Raw genomic sequence first — 27,189 nt, forward strand, 5'->3', positions numbered from 1 at the left:
CTTAATAACTGTCCAGCAAACCACCATAAAGGATACAGGCCAGGAAACTCCCAATCTTATTGTATTTCAAAAATATGGACAAAAGCTCACTCCCCAAAAATGTATTACAACAGTATATGGAACAAACAAATTGGGTAACAAATTGGTCTACACAATAGCATTTGTCCATGTAAAACCTATTAACATTTTTAACTCTTTGAAATATTATTGAAATAACGTGACAAACACTATAGAGTTATCAAAATATAATCAGGCGTAAGAGAATGCTTTCTAACTTACTACACAAATGGACCGTCCAGCACATATCGATTCGATGTCAAACCGCACGTTCCACCCCCATGCAGAAACAGTAACACAGTCCGCACTCCTTCACCAACTGCAATACAGCGGCAAGCAAACTCTACCAATGAATCGTGAAATGCGCCAACACCCTCGCCCACCATTTAGAACACCAAGAGACGGCACAACATGAATGCAAAATGGTTCAAAATGGATCTTGGGGAATCCACCCGCCTACAATGCAGGTATCAAAGCACACTACCAAATCAGCACTCATCAAATGGACAAAGAAAAACTTCATCCAAGACAGAATCCTCTCCAACGCCAACAACTCAAAGGAAATCTTCGCCATTATACAGGAATACAAAAAAAACCAATAGCAAAACAACCGACGTCCCTCCATAGCAAGAACGCTGCAACAAAGGAAGGTTCTTCTTTCACCAGAAGATCAAAATGCTATAAGACAACCTTGAGAAAAAAGACGACAACACCGCCTCAATCCACACCACAAACGATGCCATCCACCAGACCATTCTCACCTGAAGAGTTCTCACCACAGAAAACAACTTAAAGACAATCAATAGAGAGCATTCAGTCCGGAGCACCTACTGTTCCCTACCAGACACACATTTTAGACAGAGCAGACACTGCTTTCGAACCAGAACTTTGCAGAAATAGGAACTGCTGCCTGAAGACCGCCACATTCACTGACAACAGGAAGAATGCCAAAGTCAACACCATACTAAAAGAAGCCTGCCGCAGAACCAACAAATCACAAAAACATGAGGCCCATGTTTATGCTCACTTTCACTGCAAAATTAATCGAAAATGACGTCAACACCCAGCTAGTACATTATATAGACAAAAACATCAGAGACACCTCTAAATCCAGATTTAGCAACAACCACAGCACCGAAAACAGCCTCATCACTGACACTAATGACATAAGCAGGATCCTCGACCAAAGCCACACGGAGGCCCTCATCATTCTGGACCTCTCAGCAGGCTCAAAACCCTATCTCGGACCACACACTAGTCAACAGGCTGCATGACGCCGGCATCTGGAAAATGGCATTAGAATTGGATGAGATCTTTCCTCTCATGCAGAACACAGAGAATCCAACTCCTGCCCTTCGTCTCAGAAACAACAGATATCAGATGCAGAGTACCACAAAGATCCTCCGTCAGCCCCACACTCTTCAACTTCTACATAGACACCATAACGACCATCATCAAAAAAATAAAATTTAAAAAATAAAAATTGTCTTATACAAAAATGACACAAAAATCATCCTCACACTCACCAAGAAAGACAACATAACCAGGAACAATTTCCAAGAAGGGATGACAACCATTCCAACCTGGATGAGCAACAGCTGGCTGAAGGTCAACGCAGAGAAAACAGAAGTCATCATACTCTGCTGCACCTCCTACACATGGGACAACACCTGGTGGCCATCCGTGGCCATCCGCCCCACCCACCCCAACAGAACAGGCATGCAACTTTGGCATCATACTTGACTCCTCACTAACAATAATAGCCAGATCAACACCGTATCCTCAGCATGCTTCAAACACTTCGGCATACTTTGCAAAACATTCAAGTGGATAACGCTGACTCCTTCAAGGTGCTCACTCATGCCTACAAAGCCTTTCATAACAACAGACCACAATAGCTGAATGAGCAAACCTCCATCAACCCATCAACCCCTCCCAAAAAAACATCTGCTCAACTGACCTTGAAGTAACCACCGTCCCTCGTTTCTACAGGACAAGAGCAAGGGGAAGATCCTTCTGCTACCTCGCAGCCAAGAGTTGGAATGAACTCCAACTACACCAAAGCAAAAAACTACATCAGTTCAAAAAGGACCTCAAGACCTTGCACTTCAAATAATCACAAACGAGCTGCTCACAGCTGCTCACCCCCCCTCCCACCCTAAATCACCCTCAGCCCAAAAGCAGACAGTGTGATGGCAGACAGCTTGTTTTGTGCCTTTGGTATATTTAGTGAACACTATGGGGACTATTAGGATGACGTGCGGACTTTGTCCGCCCGTCATCCTAGCGGGGTTTGGGACCACCCGCCATAAGGGCGGGGGTCCCGGGGATGGTATTAGGATGTGCCCGCCACAGTGGCGGGCACATCCTGTATTTTTAGAATTGTGGCTGGCGGTGCTTTCTGCACCACCCGCCACAATGATAAAAATGCTATTCAGCATTTGCATAATCAAATCGGCAGGCACCGCCGCTTTAATTATGCAAATGATGGGGGGGGGGTACCACAGGTACCCCCGTGTGCACCCCCCTACTGTTCTTCACTCTGGGGGCCCGCTGGCGAGGCGACCGGGGCGCAAAAGTGGCGGATGATGGTGGGCGGATTGCCCCCGCCAGGCTAGCGGTGGCCACCGCCAGCCTGGTGGGGGCAATCCACCTGCCATCATAATGGGCCCCAAAGTATTGGGGAGGTAATTATTAGCCTCACAAAAGATAAACAGCATAGATTTATTAGTTCAAGATTTAACCGCATACCAACAAGCAATAGCCTGACAATTGGTAGTGTGCTGTAGACATAAAGACGCTGGGGATTTTACATCTTACTAAGCAGATACTGCACCAATTAACATAAATTAGAAATTCGGTAGTATGTGTTTGTACTAGATTGCCTGCAGCAAGTATAATAATGATAAGCATTATATCCTAAGCAGACATTGAACCTCTGATTATCTACTCTGATATGTGACCGCTGACTACACTCTCCAAACACGGAATTAATACAGGGAACCTTGTTCTTTTTCACTACCTTCCTCATGTTCAGCCAGGTCTACAGACATGATTCCGTGATAGGTGAGGTAGTGTGGTTGACAGGAAAAAAGATGCAAAACATAGATTTTTTAAAACTATTATTTGTTATTTACCGAGTTTTAGACCTTGACCTGAATTGGGTATCAGAGCGCTTTACATAGCACCAGTTGCGTTACATTAGGACACATTTATTTTGGTTAGGCACGGGGAGATTAAGTAATTTGCCCAGTATCACATGATGTTCAGCGTGATTGCCGAGACTCGAACCCAGTTCCCCAGATTCGAGGTCGACCGCCCTAGCCGTTAGGCCAACTCCTCTCCCCTCTCCCCAGCTGGATCACTGCAGCAATATTACTGCAGAGTGTGGGCTGTGGGCAAGGGAATTACCCATAATTTCATTTAGGGTTACACAGTAAGAAAAATAAGTAAACAATATTTCCCAGAAAGCGCCTAGGTATCTTTTATAGGCTAGATCAGAGATTCTTCCCCACAGTTCTTTGGGGGTTACTAACTTGTCTCCTCTCAACTTTAACATCATGTATATGTATATGTAAAGAAAATGTAAACCTTTGAGGCTTTGAAGAGTTTTCTAAAGAACTTAACCAAGGAATCCCCAAAAATGTTGCTATGTAGCCAATGCTCTACATGTTCTCTGTGATTTAGGCACTTGGCAAAACGTATCTGTAACCAACACGAAATAGTTTTATTATTGCCCTTTTAGTAGACCTTCCTTGTGGCTCCACGTGGACCAGGAACATATCAAAGACTCCTTTTTAATACATTCCACTGTGCGTCCTTCTGAAGAGAGTCATTGAGACTGCGTGACATATCATTGCTCTAAACACAAGGTACAACAGACCAAATTCTAGAGATCAAATTCAAACCCTAGTGCGGGCCCAGAGTTGTTTTTTTGTATCCGCAGGAGATTAGTTATTTGAGCAGAATCACAGGATATTGAGCCAACGCTGTGACTCAAACCGGGTTCCCCAGCTACAAAGTAGGCAGCTTTGGCTATTACGCCCTATTCTCTTCCTGTACAGAATTCACTGCTCTAAACTTGAGGTGTATTTTGTCCACTTTGGTTCTGAAGAAAGCTTCCGAAAAGTGTTAAAAGGGCAACGCTAACTTACTGTGCAGAAAATGTGGCAGCTTTGGTTTGGTCCACCTCTTCGCCTTGAATAAACCTCCAAATGGTAGCTGGAAACAAAATATGAAGCTTACAGATGTTGGCAATTTTCAACCAATGGCCAAAGCTCCTTAGCTTTGATATACCAGGGAAGCTTCAGAAACTTAAGTCAGGCAGACTATTTATGTGACCAACAGAAGCAGAGGGCCCGAGCACCAGGATGCGGAGACGTTTTCTAAGGGAAGGAGAGTGTATTCTTTGTACACTAAATAATCATAGAGAGGGGCATATCATAACCACCAAGATAACAGCCACAACCCATAAGGAAGCTGTTCCAGTCTGGGCCCAGAACCACCCCATCATGGGAAGCTTAGACATATCTCGAGTTACCCTGGAAGACAAACTGGGTTCAGAGTTGGAGCGAGAGACTAGATTGCTCCACAAAACCTGTGCGATAGGGCTTGCTAGGGGACCCGTGCTCATGGCCTGTAGATTCAGGTAGAAGGGCTCTGGGCAGCAACAGTAGCAGGCTGGTGTTGGGAGCTGTTTGAGACACTGGGTCGTCAGGTCGGAAACCCCTGTCTGGGCTGGGCTGTAATGGCAGCAGGGATGAATAGAGGACTGTGGAGAGGAGCTTAGGAGAGGTTAAGAGACTCCCTGGGCTATGCAGAGAAGTGATCAGTGGCTGAGGGGCCCGAATCAGCTTATCAGGTGCCGGGACTGCTCTCTAACTACAATGGGCCCTTCATGTGCTCAACCTGTAGGATGTGGTACCGATTATTGAAGAGGCACACCACCACTGTTTGAGGCAAAGCCATGGGGGAAGGCGACCGACCGGGGACTCTGTGCACGCTCCACTGAGAAGAAAGTGGACCTCCGTTCATCCAGCACTTTATTAAGCAGCCAGTCCTCAAGAAAAAGGTCCATGTTGGGGCCCCTGCGCAATTATGCGGATATTATTGCACCTCCAGCGACCATTAACATCGCCCGGCTGCAAACAGCCACCTCCGCCTGGAGTGCCTTCAATTGACATTGCACGTCCATCATTGAAGGACGCAGACCAGCCAACGTAGATTCATTAGATTCAATGCCATCTCTCAACTTTGCCTAGTCAGCCCTAAGAAAACACATTTTGATTGTTGGGTCACCCAGTTTCGGGACCAGTGTAGCCTTAAAGTCCTTAATGGGCTCCAAGCAGCTCCTCAAACCTGTTCACAGGGGAAAGCTCACCAGCCAGCCTGGGTGTCCACCAGGCAGCATGGCACCAGTGGTAGTGGGGTCCTTCCTCTGCCCACACTCTACGGGCCCATTTAAAGCAGGGATATTTGACTGTGGTGTAGAAGGTAGGCACCCACATGTGAGCACTACAGGGCAGCAAAGGGGCCAAACAAGGAAGAATGCCCAGGCCTCACTGTTGCAGCGCAGTCCGCACGAAACCCATCAAGGGTGTCACACACAGTACTCACGCACTATCCCAATCGGAGTCCACACAGCAGAGGCATCAGTCCAGTAAGTTGTGGGCAAGCCTCGCAGTAGCAGTCACAGGCTCTGTAGACCTCTGTCACTCCAGAGCATAAGGCGCCACTAGAACTAGAGTGCATGGACGTTGACCTGGGCCGCCAACCAGCACACCAGGGTAGTCAGCACAATGCCCACCCCTCCACTTGAGCTCTGCCCAACCGTACGGGGCACCATATGTCCTCTGCAGAAAAGGGGGGGAGGGGTTATGGGGAAGCGAAAGGGGGGCCAACGGGCCAAGATCAATGGTGCAGCCAAAGTCCAATTAGAGGGACCCCCCCTTAGTCACCTGTCTAAAATGCGACATGACTAAAAAGTATAAATAAGCTCACATTTTTGGCAACATCAGACAAAAAGCGCTGGTGAAAGGTATATTCTAGAAATTCAAGCGACAGAAAGGCTAACATTTTGAACATTAAAACAAATAAAAGAATAAAAACTCACCTTGCAACTAAAGCAAAATAAGAAAGTAATATTCCTTTCACAGATCGTTTGCAGACGTGATTTCAAGCAACAGAAAGGTTAACATTTTGAACATTAAAACAAATAAAAGAATAAAAACTCACCTGGCAACTAAAGCAAAATAAGAAACTAATATTCATTTTACTGATCGTTTTGCAGACATGAGTGAGCACGGTGTGACTGCAGCTTGGCAAAATGTTGAGAGGAGTGGGATGAAAAATGAAATTGATTTTTAGGGGGAGCTGAGAAAGACAGGCGAAGGTTAGATTGTTGCAAGTGGGCAAGAGAAAAAAGAAATTGATTTGAAGATTCAGGGGGAGATCAGAAAGACAGGCGAAAGTATCATTGTTGCAAGTGGTCAAGAGCATTGAAGTACGCATGCCCAGATGCTTAGGGGAGATCATTCCGATGGGGATATCAAAACGATGGTACACCGGCGCTCAAGTCCCGGACTCAACGGAGGTAGGGGGGCCAAATAAGCTCTGCAGGGCACAGCCGCCGCTTTGATTTAACTCCCAGGAGGCATACGCGCCCCAGGTATCCTAGTCAACACTACAGACCTCCGGATAGATTTCGTTGTTGCGTGGTTCCAGGAGAGAGACTGAAAGACGCACCGGGGGACAGGCGTGATTCTTCTTGGGGCAAGAGGCCACCCGGAGCTCACAGTTAGGGAGGCAGGGGCATCGCCGTCACCCGCCCAGATCCCCTACCGTGGGTTGCCTCCAGGCATCTGGGATCTCAAGGGAGCGGGTCAGGTGCGCCATTTTGCCTGTTCTTGCTGTAGGCTGCAGGATGGGATGGTGGTGCTCTGCAGCAGGCAGACGCCGCGGGATCAGCGCTCACCGGATGCGATGTAGCTATATCATAGGAGGGAGATCGGCCCCTGGGGACTGGAATGGGCTGCTAGTTACTGAAGGATTCGGAGCAGATGACGCTCCAAGCCACGCACCCCAATCGGTGCAGTCTTTATCTATGATTTATGAGGAAAGGGAGAAAGAAAAATCATCACAAAAGTACATACTTAGGACGTTCATGCAATGTTCAGGTTCTTCTAAAGGGAACGCAGCTGATGACACAAACTTACATTCTGTTAGATTTGGGGGTCTCTCTAGTTGGTAGAGGTAGGTATCTTTGACCATATAGGGACCCTTGCGTATAGTCAGGGTAAGGAGCTACACTCCTAAATAACCCCTTCTCACCACCTTGGTAGCTTGGCACGAGCAGACTGGCTTATGTCAGAGGCAGTGTGTAAAGCATTTATGAACACATACAGTAACCCAGTGACAACACTACAGATGGACACCAAACAAGTTGTAATATAAAAATAAGTATTTTTATATATAGACTTAACACAAGACCACAAATTACAAAAATCCACAATAATGGACTTTAAAAATGGTAGAAGTAGCTTAGTTCTCTTACGATGAAAAATGCGACACGGAGTTCAATGTACCTTTGGATGCGCAAATCTATACAACGAAAGTGTTGCAGGCAAGGTGATGTGTTGGTTCCTTACACGCAAGAACGGTGATGCGTTGGGTCCTTACTACTACATAGGGGATGAGTTGGTTCTTCTCCGCGCGGGGAGGTGATGCGTCTGTTTCTTACTGCGGTTCCGTGGCGATGCGACCAGCAGTGCCGTGATGCAATGAAGATCCAGTGCAATGAAAAAAATGGTGTCTTCTTCTTGATGCAAGAACGATGCGTGCACGCCCGACGACCGTTCAGCGACTCAATAATTCTTCTGAGCCGCGACAGGGACTGCAACACGCTTCTCTGGTGTCTGCAGCGACGGCAACATTCTTTTCTGGTGATGCAAGGCGCTTTGGTTGATGCGATGGGGACAGTGGTGGCACTCTCCTCATGCAATGCGACGGCATTTGCTGCGACAGCGACACTCTTCTCTGGTCATGCGGCGACAACGCCTGGGGCGGCGACACCGCTTCTTTGTCTTGAGTCGAGCTTCCAGCTCTCAGCGACACGCAGTCTTTCAGAAGGCCCAGCACAACAGCACGCACTTCAATTACCATCAAGGGAAGGCAGGGGAGCTGGTCGGTGAAGTCTGTTGTCCCTGAAACTTCAGCAGGAGGCAAGCTCTATCTCAAGCCCTTGGAGATCCTTTACAAGTTGATTTGAAAGTAGCACAAAGTCCTTTTTCCTTTCTTTGGCAGTCAGGCAAGCACTGCAGGCCAATCCCCCAGACAGCACTCAGCTTAGGGATAGTCTCCTAATCAGTTCCTCTGGTTCCTCTCCTCAGCAAAGGTTCTTCTCATTTCCCAATAGTGATCTAAAGTTCTGGGGTCTGGGTCCCCATATTTATACTAGCAAATCTTTTGTCCTCTGAAAGCAGAGGATCCTGTACCCAGGCCAAACCAGATCTGTGCAGTCCTGAAGCACCTTGTTTACAAGACTCCTTCTTTAAGTTGACAGTGTGAGCCAGGGACTTCAGACGCACCACAGGAGGTGGAATCAGCATTGTGGAAGGCAGGCACAGCCCTATCAAGACCCAGGCGCAACTCCTCTCACCCATCTACCTGCAGATTGCTCTATTCAGCCCTGTGCGGGTTCACCCTGTCTCCTGGAATCCCCTATCCCCTGTCACTCAAACTCCAGACAAGGAATACACAACCTAGCAGAGGCAGGCTTGCACAGTTAGGCAAGAAAATACCTACTTTCTAAAAGTGGTATTTTCAAACACTGAATGTTAACATCAACTCACTAAAAGATGTATTTTATCATTCTGAATTCAGACATACTAAACTCAAATTTCGATCTCGTTCCCTGAGTCAGTTAGGATTATAAGATGTTATAATCAAACTGCCCATTCTGGCCTATGGGGAATAGTTAGCCTTGCAATAGTGAAAAACGAAAATGGCTGTAATTTACTATTAGGACATGCCACACACATCAGGGCATGTCCTACCTTTTACCTACAATGCACCCTGCCCTTGGGCCTACCATAGGGGTGGCTAATATGCAGAAAAGGGAAGGTTTAGGGACTGGCAAGTGGGTGCACTTGCCTAGTCAACATGGCAATACTAAACTGCACACAGGCTCTGCAATAGCAGACCTGAGACACACTTTACAGGCTGCTTCTGTGGGTAGCACAACCAGTGCTGCAAGCCCACCAGCAGCATTTGATTTACAAGCCCTGGGCACACAGTGCACTGTACTAGGGTCTGACAAGTAAACCAAAGCAGCCAATCGTGGACTCACTAAGCCATACATCAATTTACCACAGGGAGCACTTGCACTGAGGCACTTAATAGCAGTGGCACAGTGCCCAAAGCATCTATAAGCAGCAAAACACATAAGGCAACAGCAAAAGATGGAAGGGAGACCCACGCCAACAGTGGTAGGTCTAACACGTGTCTCCTCCAGCTGAAATGAGAGGAGAACTTCCCTACCTTCTGGGAGTTCTCATCACTAAGGCGGAAAAATCTGGACAGACCATCAGCATTGGCGTGTCCTGTACCAGGGCGGTGTTCCACCGTGAAATCCATTCGCTGTAGGGAAATGTACCACCTAAACAGCTTTGGATTCTCACCCCTCATCTGCATCAACCATCTGAGGGACCTGTGGTCTGTTGGAACCCGGAAGTGAGTCCCAAATAAGCGCTGAGATGCCCCTGGGTGAGTCATGCGCTATATAAGAGGTCACTAACATAACGTAACATAATATAACATAACATAACATGGTCTCAACTTCTTCAGTGCCCAGACCACAGCAAATGCCTCATGCTCAATCGCACTCCACCTCTGTTTGAACAATAAACTCTTTTGAGAAGTTGGGCGCCAGGAGCAAGGGCACTGTGCACATGGCAGTTTTCAGGGCCTCAAAAGCTTTCTGACAGGTGTCAGTCCAAATCACTTTATTAGGCAGCTTCCTGGAAGTCAGCTCTGTCAAGAGTGCAAAAATGCTGCCATACCCTTTGACAAACCTTCTGTAATACCCAGTGGGTCCTAAAAAGGCTCTCACCTATGTCTGTGTCTTGGGGTGCTCCCAAGCCAAGATGGTCTCAATCTTGGGATGTAGGGGCACCACCTGGCCGCTCTAAACCTGGTGTCCCAAGTACACCATGGAACCCTGCCCGATCTGGTACTTACTCGCCTTCATCGTGAGGCCTGCCCTCCGCAGCGCCATCAACACTTCCCAGAGGTGGTGCAGATGTTCTTCCCAACTGCCGCTGAACACTGCAAAGTCTTCCAGGTAGGCGACTGAACTGTTCCAGTCCAGCCAACACCTGGTTGATCAACCTCTGAAAGGTGGCAGGGGCATTCTTCATCCCAAAGGGCATAACCCAGAACTGGTAGTGCCCATCGGGTGTGGAGAATGCTGACCTCTCTCTTGCCCCATCAGTCAAGGCCTGTACTCAGATGTTAGCTAAAAATGTGCTGAGGTACCTAGCAGCCCCTAACCGATCGATGAGCTCATCAGCTCTGGGGATGGGGTGCGAGTCAGTCCTTGTGACTGAATTGAGTCCTCGATGGTCCATACAGAACCAGAGTTCTGGGGTGGCACCCGGTACGGCAGTCTTTGGGACCAAGACCACTGGGCTGGCCCAAGGACTGTTAAGAGGACTCAATCACCCCTAATGCAAGTATCTTGGAGACCTCCTCCTTGATGCACGCTCTCACCCTGTCAGTCACCCTGTAAGTTTTGGGACACTGGGAATCAGGGAAAACCAATCACAAAATTGTCCCAGCAACTGGGGTGTGGAGAATGCTGACCTCTCTCTTGCCCCATCAGTCAAGGCGATCTGCCTGTACCCAGATGTTAGCTCAAACATGCTGAGGTACCTAGCAGCACCTAACCGATCAATGAGCTCATCAGCTCTGGGGATGGGGTGCGAGTCAATCCTTGTGAGAGTCCTCGGTGGTCCATACAGAACCAGAGTTCTGGCGTGGCACCCTGTGCGGCAGTCTTTGGAACCAAGACCACTGGGCTGGCCCAAGGACCGTTAGAGGACTCAATCACCCCTAACGCAAGCATCTTGGAGACATCCTCCTTGAGACACGCTCTCCCCCTGTCAGTCACCCTGTAAGTTTTGTGACACTGGGAATCAGTGAAGAAACAAACACAAAAATATCCCAGCAACTAGTGCCAGTAATTCTGTTGCTCAGGGGGTAGGTTGGAAGAGAGGTTCACCCCATCCACTGACCCATCCTGCTCTGTCGCAGACAGGAGGTCAGGAAGAGGCTTAGTCTCCTCCTCCATTCCAGCATCTGTCACTAAGAGCCTGCCTACTTCGGACCTCTCCAAGTGGGGCTTCAAGCGGTTGACCTCCAGGATTCGCAAGAGGTTCCTGGGAGATTGCAAATCCACCAAGTAGGTAACAAGAATTTTGCGCTCCACCACCTCAAATGGTCCGGTCCACTTATCCTGGAGCACACAGGGCTCCACTGGGGCCATGACCCACACTTTCTGACCAGGCTGAAGCTCTACCAGAGTGGCATTCTGGTCGTCCCACCGCTTCATCTCCTCCTAGCTGGCTTCCAGATTCGCCTCAGCGAGTTGCTTGAAACGCCTAGACTGGTTCCTGAAGGCCAGCATGTAGCTATATACATCCTGGAGAGGTTTCCTGGGAGATTGCTCCCAGCCTTCCTTGGCCAGACTCAGAGGTTCTCTCACTGGGTGACCATAGATTAGCTCATAGGGGCTGAACCCTAGAGACCTTTGTGGCACCTCACGGTAAGCAAAAAGAAGGCATGCCACGAGGACGTCCCACTTATGCCTCATGGGATCTTCCAGACCCATAATCATGCCCTGAGGGTCCGGTTGAACCTTTCAACCGGCCCATTACCTTGGCGGTGGTAAGGAGTGGTGAACACTTGTATGTTACACCGCACTCCTGCCACAGGGACTTCATATACTTGGAAATGAAGTTCGTACCTCAGTCAGACACTACCTCTCTAGGGAATCCCACTTGTGAGAAAATTCCATCAGTGCCCATCCCACCACAGGGGCCGTCACTGTCCTGAGAATGATTGCTTCCGGGTACCGGGTGGCATGGTCCACCAAGACCAGGATGAACCTGTTGCCTATGGCTGTCTTGGGGTCCAGTGGCCCCACAATGTCAATACCCACCCGTTCAAAGGGGCTGCTGACCACAGGGAATGCCCGGAGAGGAGCCTTCTGCTTCCTTCCACTCGTTCCACTTGCTTGGCAAGTCTGCCAGGTCCTGCAATGAGTGCCTGAACTCTTGCACATGTGGGGCCAATAAAAGTGGGTGACAAGCCTCTCAAAGGTCTTGTCCTGCCCCAAATGTGCTGCCAAAGGCATATCATGAGCCAGCCCAAGTAAAAGGCTCTGAAGCGCTGGAGTACCACCAGCACACGGGCTGACCCAGGCTCAGCAACCTTAGGCGCACTATACAGGAGACCATTCTCCCAGTAGATCCAATGTGACCCTGACTGATCACCTGCTGCCTGGTTTTCAGCCTCCTGCCGCAAACCCACAAGAGAAGGGCTCTTCTTCTGCTCCACGCAGAGCTCTTTCCTGGAGGGTACACCTTCCTGCTGCCAATGGGTCAGCTCAAGCAAGTCCCCCTGTTCAGCTACCTGTTAGCCTGTAGGCTCCAGGACATCCCCCTCAGGGTCTGCCTCCTCCTGACCGTGGGAACTTCGGGGGACGGTTTCCCGCGCCGCTGCCTCTTCTCTTTAAGGCAGGCACCTGGGCTTCCATCTCAGGCTCCAGGTCCTCTTGACCATCCTTACTGGCCGCCATGGACCGGGTGGTCACACACGCCCACCCAGGCAGACCCAACATCTCCAAATGAGCAATCCCTCCACCTTAGCCCAAGGGGAGCTCTCCATATCGTTCCTCAACAAACAGCCAATAGGCATGGCTGGCCTCACAGCTACTTGAAGAGTACCTGAGACCCCGCCCCACTCAAAGGGAACCTGAGCCACCCTGCAGTGGATCTCTGTGTTGTCAGCAGCAACAACTGGGTAAAATGCATTGGGGACCACTTGCTCTTCAGACATCAGGTGACACTTGACAGCTGTCACACTGGCTCCTGTGTCTCGAAGAGCCTCCACTCAATGGCCACTGATGGTCACCCACTGCCGGTACTTTTTAGTGTTATCAGGCAGTTGGGTCCTGGGGACCACCTCACAGTCTCCTAAAGAGACAAGGGACATCTCTGCAGGACACCACCTATCTTGGGCACCCATCTCCTCCCCCATAGCTACACCCGCCATCTGCCGGGGTGGAGCACAAGTGGGTGCTGTCTTTCCATACTGTGGGCACTGGGGTTCAACAGACTTATGGTCCACTTCATCCGCGGCCTTAACAACTAGGTGGAATTCAGGAAGGCCATTAAAACTCACCTTTTTCCTGCAACGTAGACCTACTTTCTGTTCCATCCGAACATGTCAGTTGGACTGCTGTCAGCCCCGGGACTCCCCTTTGCTGCTGCAGCTGTTGCATTCTACAAGTTGTGGTAACCTAACATAACATAGCTTCACCACACTTGAAGCACCTCAGGGGTCCCCTGTGAACAGGCCTACCTGTCGGGGCCCGGGCTTCTTCTCAGGGGGAGGCTGGGGACCCTTCCATTGGTTCCATTGGTTCCCTTGTGGGTTACTTTGGGGCCCTTTCTGGAACTCCCTTTGTTTACCCTTGTCCCCCCCACTCTTCTGCTGGGGACCCTGCCCACTCTTGGCGGAGTCTCCCACGTGACCCTTGTGGACCCGGGTACTCACCCAGTGGTCCGCCTCCTCAGCAATTTTCCTAGGGTTCGTCAGCCTGCTATCAATAAGGTGCTGGCGTAGCTCTGGAAAACAATTACTTGACATGTGCTTCCATGCAATTAAATCAAAGAGACCCTCAAAATAATTCACTTTGCTACCCTTCACACAACCATCCAATGATCTACAAAAGAAAGTTACATATTCCACACATGTGCCTGACTCCACCTTCTTGCAGTTTCTAAACCTCTGTCTATACAATTTAGGAGTCAACCCATACCTGGACATCAATGCATCTTTCATGTGGCTGTAAGAATTTTGGACTTGCGAGGGCAAGTCTAACAGTGTATACCGCCCCTCACTAAGGAACAGTCCCCACAACCCTGCTCCCCAATCCTTCTCAGGGACCCAGTGGGAGGACATGGCAACCTCATAGGCTTTGAACCACTGCCCAATGTCATCATTCTTATAAAACTCTCTAACCACATCCTTAGGCATGTCTATCCTTGCTTCAACAGGCATTGACGGTGTGCTGTCACCAGAGGGAGCCATTTCTTGCTTTCAAATCCATCGCCTTCAAACTTTTCTCATGATCCAGTTGCTTCCTTTTTTTCCTCTAGGGCCAATTTCCTCATTTGCAACTCCAATTCTAACTGTCCACTCAACTTGAGCTTAGTCAGCTCCATCTAGTGCATCCTACTCTTCTCCCTGTCCTCCAGCTCTACTGGGGGCAGTCCCTTGGCCGAAACACTGCTACCTGCTGGGGAAGGTGCTCTCCTCCCCCTGGACCCAATGGCCCTTCCAGCTGCTCCTCTGCATTCAGCCCCTTCCTCATTCACAGGGGAATTCTTTGCTTCGACCCAGGCCCTCAGCACCTTTTGGAACTCCTCCTTCTTGGAGAGAACGGTCACAGCATCTTTAAATCTCCTGCAGAAGTGCTTCAGCTGTTTCACATGTTGCATTCTAGTTTCTCCTCTTTGCAATCAAAATCAATAGATGCTGTGGATGCTGCTTTATCCATGGAGGTTAAACTTGGGAGTTCTTGGCAAAAATAGAAAATTCCAGGAAAAAAAATCTACCAAAATGTATCTGGTTGTGTTTGGCCTGCACTCACTAGTAGTGTTAACCAATCACTGTATAAGAGTCACAAATGCAAGTCCAGAATCCTCAACGCTAACCACCAATGTTAGATTTGGGGGTCTCTAGTTGGCAGAGGTAGGTACCTTGGACCAAATAGGGACCCTTGTATCTAGTCAGGGTAAGGGGTTACACTCCTAAATAACCCCGGCTCACCACCATGGTAGCTTGGCACAAGCAGACAGGCTTATCTCAGAGGCAGTGTGTACAGCATTTGTGAACACATACAGTAACCCAGTGACAACACTACAGATGGACACCACACAAGTTGTAGTATAAAAATAAGTATATTTATATAGTCTTAACACAAGACCACAAACGACAAAAATCCACAATACTGTACTTTCAAAATGGTAGAAATAGCTTAGTTCTCTTCAGATGTAAAATGCGACACTGAGTTCAGTGTACCTGTGGGTGCGTAATGCTATGCAATGTAAGTGTTGCAGGGAAGGTGATGCGTCCGTTCCTTACAAGCAAGAACGGTCATGCGTCAGGTCCCTACTGCTGTGTAGAGGATGTGTTGGTTATTCTACACGTGGGGAGGTGATAGTGTTGGTTTCCTACTGCTTTTCCGTGGCAATGGGATCAGCAGTGCCGTGATGCGATGAAGATCCGGTGCAATGAAACAAAATGGCGTCTTCTTCTTGATGCGACAACGATCAGTGAACGCCCGACGGCCATGCGGCGACTCAACGGTTCTTCTGAGCCACGACAGGCCCTGCGACACGCTTCTCTGGTGATGCGAGGCGCTTTGAGATGGCGACAGCGGCGGCACCCTTCTCCGGCGTTGCGACGGCGTCTGCTGCGACGGCAACACTCTTCTCCGGTGATGCGACGACAACGGCTACGGCAGTGACACACTTCTTCATCTTGAGTCGCGCTTCCAGTTCCCAGCGACACGCAGTCTCTCAGAAGGCCCAGCTCAACAGCAGGCCATTCACTTTCCAGCAAGGGAAGGCAGGGGAGCTGGTTGGTGAAGTCTGTTGTCCCTGAGACTCCAGCAGGAGGCAAGCTCTATCTCAAGCCCTTGGAGATCCTTTACAAGTTCATTTGAAAGTAGCAAAAAGTCCTTTCTCCTTTCTTTGGCAGTCCGGCAACCACTGCAGGCCAATCCCCCAGACAGCACTCAGCTTACGGATAGTCTCCTCCTCAGTTTCCCTGGTTCCTCTCCTCAGCAAAGGTTCTTCTTGTTTCCAAAAAGTGATCTAAAGTTTTGGGGTCTGGGTCACCATATTTATACTGGCAAATCCTTTGTCCTCTGCAGGCAGAGGGTCTTGTACCCAGTCCTAACAAGATCTGTACAGTCCGGGAGCACTTTGTTGGCAAGATTCCTTCTTTCGACAGTGTTGGCCAGGGAGGGACATCAGACGCACAACAGGAGGTAGATCCAGCATTGTGGAAGGCAGGCACAGCCCTATTCAGACCCAGGTGCAACTCCTCCCACCCATCTACATGCAGATAGCTCTATTCAGCCCAGTGCTGACTCACCCTGTCTCCTGGAATCCCCCGGCCCCTGTCACTCAAACCCCAGACAAGGAATACACAACGTTGCAGAGGCAGTCTTGGACAGTTAGGCAAGAAAATGCCTACTTTTTAAAAGTGGTATTTTCAAACATAGAATGTTAAAACCAACTTCACTAAAAGATGTATTTTATCATTCTGAGTTCAGGCATACTAAACTCGAATTTCGATCTTGTTCCCTGAGTCAGTTAGGATTATAAGATGTTATGATCAAACTGCCCATTCTGGCCTATGGGGAACCGTTAGCCTTGCAATAGTGAAAAACGAAAATGGCTGTAATTCACTATTAGGACATGCCACACGCATCAGGGCATGTCCTACCTTTTACAAACAATGCACCCTGCCCTTGGGCCTGCCATTGGGGTGCCTAATATGCATAAAAGGGAAGGTTTAGGGACTGGCAAGTGGGTGCACTTGCCCAGTCAACATGGCAGTACCAGACTGCACACAGGCTCTGCAATGGCAGACCTGAGACACACTTTATAGGCTGCTTCTGTGGGTGGCACAACCAGTGCTGAAAGCCAACCAGCAGCATTTGATTTACAAGCCCTGGGCACACTCAGTGCACTGTGCTAGGGTATGACAAGTAAACCAAACCAGCCAATCATGGAGTCACTAATCCATACATCAATTTACCATAGGGAGAACTTGCACTGTGGCACTGAATAGCAGTGGCACAGTGCGCAAAGCATCTATAATCAGCAAAAACACATAAGGCAACAGCAAAAAATGGAAGGGAGACCCACGCCAGCAGTACCAGGTCTAACACATTCACTAATGTTTTTTAAAGGCATATTCAGCTTTCAGCAAAAAGAGACAGACAAAAAACAGAACGGTCAAAAGGTAAGTCAATGTGGGTAGTGTTCTCATGCGTCTGTACCTCATCTTGAACAATAGATCTATGTTGGGAGTGTGTGTTGATGCCATAGGTATTAGTCCTTTTTCAGTACCAATGCATATATAGTAGGGGTATAAGTGTTGGTGTCAACGGTAGTACCGATGGTTCTGGTTAATTTCCAAAATTTATGGGAGGACAGGGGCGTTGTGTAGCCACACAGAAAACATGCACAGACCGGTAGGTGATTAGTTGTTCTTTATGCTTGTCTCTTGCCTATGCTCACAGACACGTCTCATCCCCTGTCCTCGCTGCAACATAAATGCCCAGCCCAACTCCCTGACCGGAAGTAGTGTCCGCTTGCTGTCCCCTCTCCCGACTGAGTACAGGGTCCTAGTGCACTCTGCACCAGGTCCTGGCATCTTCCCTGTTGTGGAAAGAAAGAAAAGACAGACGTAAGAGAGAGATAAAGAGATAGACAGTCCACCATTACATTTCCTCAATCAGTCTCTTTAGCCTTCTGCTCACTCTCCTTGGGTATGACCCTTCTGTCTCTTCGGTTGGTACAGTTTGTCTCTCGCTGTTGTGTCATTCTTCCCATGCTGCCCATAACTTCTTCTTTGTCATGTGTTGTGTTGCTCATGGATGCTGTATCTCCTCCGTCCTCATCGGATGTCTTGAGCCCCTTGAAATGTGAGCTATTTCTGGTGATCCGGTGGGGGCCCGATGCAGCTGTAATCATTAGCCCTTTGACATTTATTATTGTCAGCGGTTCATCTTAGAAAAGACTGTATGATTTTCTTGATTGTCGTTGGCGCACCAGGACGTAGTCTCCTTGTCTCAATAGTGGTGATGTTGTATGTCTCCTGGCGTCCGCATATAGCTTCATTTTGTTTTTCATTTCCTGATCTCTTGCTGCAATGCTATTGTGTTCTGATTGCTATCTTGATGTTGCCCGTGAATCCTTCCACCATACCGTTTGCGTGTGGCCACAGGGGCGTTATCTTCCGGTGGTGAATGCGCAGGTAGGCCATGAATTTGCGAAATTCCTCTCCTGAGAAGGGAGGCCCATTGTCTGTCTTCATTGTTTGTGGGGAATCCCAGGCTGCAAAAATGTAATCCAGTATCGGCAACGTTACAGTGGCTGAAGTTGACGAGACGTGTCAAACTATGGGAATTCTGGAGTACTCATCAATGACCACTAGCAAGTAGATGCCAGTGTCCAATGGACAATAGAAATCAGCTGCCAATGTGGTCCACACTACTCTTGGAAGCTCTGACATCTGTAGCTGTTCTGGCTTTGTGGGCCGTCGCGGTATTTGGCATAGGTGACAGTTTAGGATGGTGTCTTCCACCAGTCGATCAAAACCTAGGTACCATAATCTTTCCCGTAGCATCTTTTTTGTTGCTACTACGCCTCTGAAGGACTCATGTGCCAGGTTTACAGTCTGCCGCCGCAATGCTTTTTGCATTAATATCCTAGTTTCTCTTAGTATGATTCTTCTTTCCATTTCCGAAAGTTCCTCTTGTATGTTTTTGTATGCCAGCATTTCTGCCCTGCTCACTCCTTCTCCCATGGGGCTGTTGTCATTTACACGTCTCCATCTTTGCTGTCGTGTTGTTGATTTGACGGCTTGCATTGTGGCATCCAGCTGTTGTCTCTCGTTCCAGCTCTTCAATTGTTATTGGGGCGAGAGGGTTCTGCCTTAACACAAAATGTAGGTACTCTTCTGCCATGGATGTGTTTTTTGGTGCTTGCGGTAGGGGATCTTGTGACATGTAGTCAGCTGGGTTGCTTTCCTTTCCTGGCTTGAGCACGATCTTCAAGTCATAGTCCATCAAACTTATTTCCCTCCTTTCAATACGTGGCAGTTTCTTTGCGTTCGGAATTCCATATAGTGTCATTATGGCTTGTTGGTTAGTTAAAATTGTGAAGGGTGCTCCATAAATGAACATGTGGTAGCGTTCACATGCCCATACAACTGCTAGATATTCCTTCTCTGGTTGTGAATATGCCCTTTCAATGTCCGATAAGCTCTTGCTCACATATGCGACAATATGCCTTGGCAAATCTCTTCCAGGCAAAAGGTGTTGTGCCAAGATTGCTTCTAACCCTACCGGGCTGGCGTCAACAGTGAGCTCAGTGCATAGTGATGGGTCGAAATAAACAAGATGATCTACAGCCATTACTGCGTCTCTGATGGCCTCAAACGTCCTGCCGCATTCATGTTAGAAGAGAAATTTCGGACACTGTTTTGTTAGGTCCCGAAGCGGTGTGCTCACTGTGGCAAAGTCCTAATAACTAACTCCTAACAAGCGTGAGTGGGGCGAGTTTCCGTACTGCTGATTTTAAAAACGATTACCTTTATTTTAAAACGTTGTTAATGCATTGTTAATTCTATTGAGCTGTGAAGACACTTTTTAGACTTGCACCAACTTACTTGGTTAGCTTCTATTTTGCACTTTGCACATTGTGGATTCGTTACCTGTGACCCCCCATCAACCCCCCCCGTCCACAGCAGTCAAGAGCAGACTGTTTGTGTGGAGGGAGGTCACAGGGCAACTCCGCATTTAGTGTTTCCAACCCACTTCCGGGTTGGGACACTCGATGCCGCCATCTTGGGGAAAGGGATGCTCTAGTTGTCTGAGCTCCCTCCCAAGGCGGGCCCTACAAAAACAGCCCAAAGGCGTGCCAAAAGCAAGCCCATCTGCTCCCGTCCGGGACCTGGTGCCCAAACCCCTGCGTCTTCCAATAGCGATACTATAAAGTTCTCTTCTACCCAGTTGCTAAACCTATGCATTAGCCCTCAACCCAAGTGCACTCGTCTTAATCCTGGGGAAACTATGGCCGGATGTCCCGTTTGTAGTTTTAAGCTAAAAGTGAACACTGATGACTCAGGTATTATGTCAGTGTCTGCCACTAAGCAATCTGCGCCCAATAACTTTTCCTTCTATAACATCAACTGCCGCACCCTCCCTAAACATCAGGCGGATATATTCGATTTCTTGATAGATCATCAACCAGACGCTATCTTTCTGACTGAGACATGGCTTAACACCAGCTCTGGCCCCGATGTTGCCAGAACCTTAAAATCTAACTACGCTATTGTCAGGAAAGACAGAGTAGACAGATTGGGTGGAGGGATCCCCATTATTTTCAAAACAACCTTTAATTGCAAATTCGACGACCTCACGACCCCCGACTGTGAAGCAGCAGTTTTTAAACTGTCTTTGTCCCCCCATTTCACCTGTCTGGGAAGCCAGACCCACTTATCTCGGACTCCCTCATTAAAAGCAGATCGGACATGGCTGCCACAGCTGCCACGATGGAAATGATCCTCAGAAAACTGGCAGACCTCCACAAACTTTCAAAATCTACCAAATCTAATACCGACTCTATGCAACTAGAACTCACAGCGATTAGAGCCGATATGAATGCAATAAACACAGGGTTGGGAGCAGCCGAGCAACGTATTAGCGACGTGGAGGACCTGGCACGACAATCAGCTTCCAAGATCCAACATCTAGAAAACACCACGGACGAACTTAAACGCCATAACGCGGAGTTGGAAGATAGGAACAGAAGAGGGAACATCAGAATTTTTGGCGTTCTGGAGAACTCCGAAAAAGATGCAGATTCTTGCGTGCCCTTCCTTGAATCATGGATACCTATGATCACCAACATAGAATTCCCACACGGCCTTGAACTTGATAGGGCACACAGGATCCCTACCTTCGCTACCAGGAACTCCAAAGGCCCCAGACCGTTGATATGCAAACCACTCAGATTTCAACATGTAGAGATGATCCTTCAATTCGCAAGGAAAAACCACTCCATCACGTGGGAAGGTCATAGAATCATCTTTACGCAGGACTTCTCAAAAGACACGGTGGCGATCCGTAAAGGTTTCCTGGAACTCAGAGACAAACTCAGATCCAAAAACATTACATTCTCCTTTGCTGGTCCGGCGAAATTCAGAATTGTAGTGAATGGCCACCCAAGATTCTTCACGGGCCCCAGAGTCTTAGCAGACTTACTAGAAGATCGTCGCGAACAAGAAATGGATCTATCGACCGGCCTCTCAAACAAAAGGAAAACATGAACTCCTCCATCTCATAGGTCATCATATTGTCTGCTGGTATTCAATGCCAACAAGCCTTTGCCTGTTCCCAAACGGGCTTGATATGGCTCTAGCACCATGCTCTTCAGTCTGATAACGTCCGCTTCAACACCGAAACCCTTCATCTCACCTGAACACTCTCCTGTATCGTGAGTTTATGCTCTTAAAGTTGTGACATTTGATATCCATAAAGTTTACAACTCTGCAATTCTTAGGACTATGCCATCTATACACATGCATGTCTCGTGCTTCACTACAATGACACACTAATGTTATTTATTAATGCCTTAGCGTAAATTGTTTATGTTCTCATTCCACTACCACTTACTACTGTTATATATAGTGGCTCTTTTTCAGCCGCAAAAATGTTTGTCGGATAAGACAAGTTTCATGTTTATTGATACTATGCTATTTTTGATGTCTAGGGAATTATACTAGTTAGCAGTTTATTACTCCCGCTCCACCTAGCACAGTACTGCCGTCGTACTCCCTATGTACGATTTTGGGGGGACGGGAGGGGGGGTGGGGAGGGGAATCTCGAGGCTAGTTTTGACAGGGGGGGAGAAAATGGAGTTAAAAGAGTTCAGAGAATAACAGTCTTTCTTTATGTTTTGTACTGCCTTTTGCATATGTTCACTTCTTACAGGTATGGCATGCATCTCTCCCTGCATTCCCAAATCTTATTTCAATGCTGTATCTTACACCCTGTCCTTAGAGTTGTATCTCCTCACACTGGCCCACACCAATGTGACCAGCACACGACACTATACACCGGTATCATTCGATTGCCATGTTACTACTCAGCGATAAAAACTCACTCCGATGTCTAACACTAAATCATTAACCGATGACCTTACAATGATCTCTCTTATTGTTAAGGGCCTCAACCATCCGGTAAAAAGGAGGAAAGTTTTAGAATTTCTCGCCAAATCAAAGGGGGACATTATCTTACTCCAGGAAACTAAACTGTCTGAGGAAGATCTACAGTTCCTGAACATCCACTGGGCGTCACACTTATTGAACTCGCCAGCGACTCACAAAAAAGGAGGGGTAATCACCTTACTAGCGAAAAAAGCCAATCTAACACTAGTCTCGCACTCTCATGACAAAGAAGGAAGGCAATCCGTTACACACCTACTAAGGGAAGATGACCCCATACATGTAATAAATATTTACGTCCCGAATGCTGATGACCCGTAATTCTGGGACTCGGTTTCCCGCTCATTAGAACCCATCCCTCCAGATGACCTGCTGATAGTAGGAGGCAACTTCAATCTCCCCCTTGACCCGATTCTAGACAGACAATCCAAATGCACCTTCCACCCATCCCGTTCGCACGAAGCCCTCCTTCGCCTTTGTGACAGATATTGTCTAAGATTCTTGGCGCCTCCAAAATCCAGACGGAAGGGACTATACTTTTTACTCCGCCCCACACAAATCATATTCACGCATCGACTTTTTCTTGATCTCAAGCCCCTTCACACACCTGATAGAGGAAACTGAAATAGCCCCTAAACTAATTTCTGACCACGCCTGTATTCGCACCAAGCTTGCTGGTTCCAAATCGATCCTATTTCAACAAAGGGAGAGGTAGGGAGAATCAAGGACACTCTCTCAGTCCCCGGTTAAATGTACTTCAACAAAAAAAGAGAGGTCTGGTCAGTGGTATATGTGTCTGAATTTACGTGCCCGCTCCTCTAATTTTAAGCACTTTTTTCACCTTTTCTTTTTTCACTTTCACGCCCCCAGGTTAGGGTGGACTATTAGAGTGTCGATACCGCCGGGGTATAGTCCTGAAGAATGCCTTGGTGAATTTATACCACTAGTATGGCAGAAACATGTTGACTGATTAATTAACTCTGTGGTATTTAGCTGAATTTAACCAAATCCTAACAACCTTGGCACGTAAATTCAGACACATATACCACTTACCTGTGTCTTAGGGATCACTCATTAAAAAACTTTTTTTGATACCCTCTTAGGCACTTTTAATTATATTTTACTCACATCACGCCCTCCTCACACGACCAGCTCCGCAGTCTTTCTGGCGTCGCAGCACACCAAAGAGGCACTCGAACTCTTTGGTGGGGCCCGATGATGAAGCATGACACTGACCAGGTCGGTGTGTGAGGGCCTTCCTACTCAAATTGAGTGAGTGTGTTATCCTTTCATAATTTGCTCCAAATTTGTGGCAGTCCTGTGACTGACCAGACCTCTCTTTTTTTGTTGAAGTCCAAATTGATCCTCCCATCCAGGAGATGGCGCTTCAACGATGAAACCTTATCCGTTCCATCAAACAAATTACTAATAGCTAACGCCATTGATGAATACCTAACCTTAACTGACACCCAAGACACTACACCCAACACCTTGTGGGACGCTCTGAAAGCCACAATCCGAAGGGTCATCATCAATATCAGAGCCAAGACGAACAAGACACTAAATAAAGAGCTAGAATCTTTAGAACAACAGATTGGAACCCTAGAATCCCAACATAAGTCCAACCCACTAGACACTAAAACACTAGAAACACTAACCAAAAAGAAGTACGAATACAACACCATTACCAGTTAACAAGCGGGGGTGTGGATCAACCGTTTCAAGGCCCTAAAACTCTGTGAAGGCAACAAAGCAGGGAAACTCCTTGCCTCCTATCTTAAGCACAAACAGAAATTGTCCACCATAACATCCATAAAATATTCTAGAAACAACACTCACACAAAACAATCTAATATTCTTGACACGTTCAAATCATTTTACGAAGACCTCTATAAAAACGACAAACCACTAGATGTATCAGCCTGCACCGACTACCTTGAATCACTTCACCTCCCCAAACTCTCAGAAACAGATAAGACTCAACTAGGTTTCCCCATCACATGCGCAGAGATCAGGGCAGCAATTAACACACTAAAGAATAATAAGGCCCCCGGACCAGACGGCTTCACGGCGTCATTCTATAAGGCCTTCACAGACCAACTTAGCCCTCCGCTTCTTAATCTTTTTAACTCTACAGCGGAAGTATTTCCCCATCGATGAGTGAAGCTACGATCATAGTTATACCCAAAGAAGGAAAAGACCCTCTCCTCACTAAAAACTACAGCCCCATCTCTTTGATATACCTTGATTGCAAAATCTACGCAAAAATATTGGCGACCAGACTAAATTCCGTCCTTCATAAACTAATTAGCCCCGCGCAGGTTGGCTTCCTAAAACACCGGATGTCAAACGACAATACAAGACTACTGTGCCACCTTCTGGAGAAAGCAAAGGCCTCTTCCTCCCCAAGGGTAGCGATAACCTTGGACGCGAAAAAAGCCTTCGACAAGGTCTCGTGGTCCTTCCTCCGGCAATGCATGCACACCTTCAACCTTGGCGACTCCTTTGCCAAGATGCTGATGGCCCTATACTCAGCCCCATCTGCCAGGATAGCTATAAACGGTACCCTATCCAACCCGTTCCGACTTCACCAGGGAACCAGACAAGGCTGTCCACTCTCCCCAGCGCTTTTCCTCCTAGCCCTTGAACCCCTCCTTACAGACATCAAAAATAATAAAGATATAGCAGGTGTTTCCTTCGGGGACACACGAGTTAAGCTGGCAGCGTATGCTGACGACATCTTATTTATAACAGAAGACCCTACTAACTCCATTGCTGGGCTTATGTCCTCAATTGACAAATACTCCTCCCTATCCGGCTACAAATTAAATAGAGATAAATCCGAGGTAAAACCTATAAACGTCCACACCTCTAGAGAAGTTTTAGGCGACTCTGGCCTAACTTGGCAAACTGATGTGATTAAATACTTGGGGATAGAATTTACTGATGACCTCTTAAGTACCCTTAAACACAATGAGACCACGACCCTTGCCAAAATCAAACGACTGCTCGACGGTTGGTCCCCCCGTTTCATCACATGGTGGGGCCGTATAGAAACCATAAAAATTATGATATCCCCCTTAGTCAACTACCTCATCACAATACTTCCACTTATACTTTCCAAAGAGTTCCACAGTAAATTAGATAAGCTGGTCTCCTCCTTTCTCTGGCAGGTCAAGAAGGCCTAGAATAAGTTTAAAGAAATTACGATTAGATAAAAGCCTAGGGGGAGTCAACTTGGCGGACTTCAAGCTATATCAAACTGCCTTTTTGGCAAAACAAGGTTCATACTGGCTAACCCCACAGACGGAGTATACCCCGGTGTGGCTTGCTGTGGAAAGGTCCATCTTACAAGGCCTCGACCCCTGTGCTCTGCTCACCATTAAACTCCGCCCCAACTTAGGCTCAGGCCCTATCTTCAAAAACATCAAAATGTCTCTCCTCCAAGTCAGCAAACACTTACCACACCAATTCCAGCATTCAAATTGGGAGTCGCTCTGACACAATAACACCTTAACATACAAAGGGAAACCTCTAAACTACTCTCCTTGGATAGAAAGAGGTATACTCTTCCCCCACCAACTCTCTGAAAAGTCACTACCACTCTCCTTCAGTGAACTGCAGAACAGATTCCACCTCCATCACATAGAATTCTATAACTTTCTACATATTAAAGTAGCGCTAGCGAAAGCGGACCTGAAGGACGTCACCCCCTCCCTCCCTGGATTCCTCACTTCACTAAACAAACTTGGCCATCAAGTCTCTAGAATATATAAACTAATTCGTCCGCAAACGTCCTCCCTAACCAAACCACTCCCGCTCTATTGGGATTCTTTCTCAACCACACCTACTTCAGAGGCAGAGTGGGCCAGAACCTGGGAGTCCACCACTCGCCACAAATTAAGCCCCACACTCTCACAAACCAAGTTCTGGCTACTCCACAAGGCTTTCTGGACACCTAGGAGGCTCTTTCTGCTTAAAATCAGGGACGGTGACACATGCTGGAACTGCAAAGGTGAGGGAGGGGACCTTGAACACTTAATTTTCAGATGCTCATGCGTCACCTCCTATTGGGACAGAATCTTTGATCTCATTTCCAAAGCACCACATACCACCCTCCCAAGGGAATTCTGAACGCTCGTCTTCGGATTCGCCAAAGCCGCCACAATCAATGATAATGATAAAGCCCTACTCGACCTATTGCTGACCGCTGCGGTTAAAATCATACTCAATAACTGGAAAAACACAAACAAGGCTTCTTTCCCCCATTGGCTTAACTGGGTCACCAATTTAAGAGGAGCCGACAATATAGCCCTCGCCTCTACCCCGTGGCGTCCCCCACTCAGAAAACTCTGGTCCTCGCTAGATGAATACTTTGATCTACACAAGCCTCCTTGATACACGATGGCCTCGCGACCATCCCATACATCCACCCTCCTAATTAACATGCTGTTGTGGTATTGTTATCACTCTATGCCTCTGTATGCCTACCGTCATGTAAGAAAATAGATGCAACTCTCCTATTTATAATTTTATGTACAACTTAATGTATAACTTATAATTTACTTAATTTATTGTACAGTGTTGATACGACTCACGTGTATTCTCCATATGCCAACTTCTTTTATTGTTTTGTTTACCCTATATGTGTATTTTTTTCATATTCTCTATTTTGCTAATAACTTTTGTACAGCTGTATATCTCTTAAGCTCCTAATAAAAACTTTTGAACACAAAAAAAAAAAAAGAAAGCAGCCTCTTCAATCTAGTTAGCAAAAGCTCCTCTTGAATACCCTGGTGCACAGGAAATAGAAAGGAG

Source organism: Lissotriton vulgaris, chromosome 7 (genome assembly GCF_964263255.1).
Source record: "Lissotriton vulgaris chromosome 7, aLisVul1.2, whole genome shotgun sequence".
NCBI classification, from domain to species: domain Eukaryota; kingdom Metazoa; phylum Chordata; class Amphibia; order Caudata; family Salamandridae; genus Lissotriton; species Lissotriton vulgaris.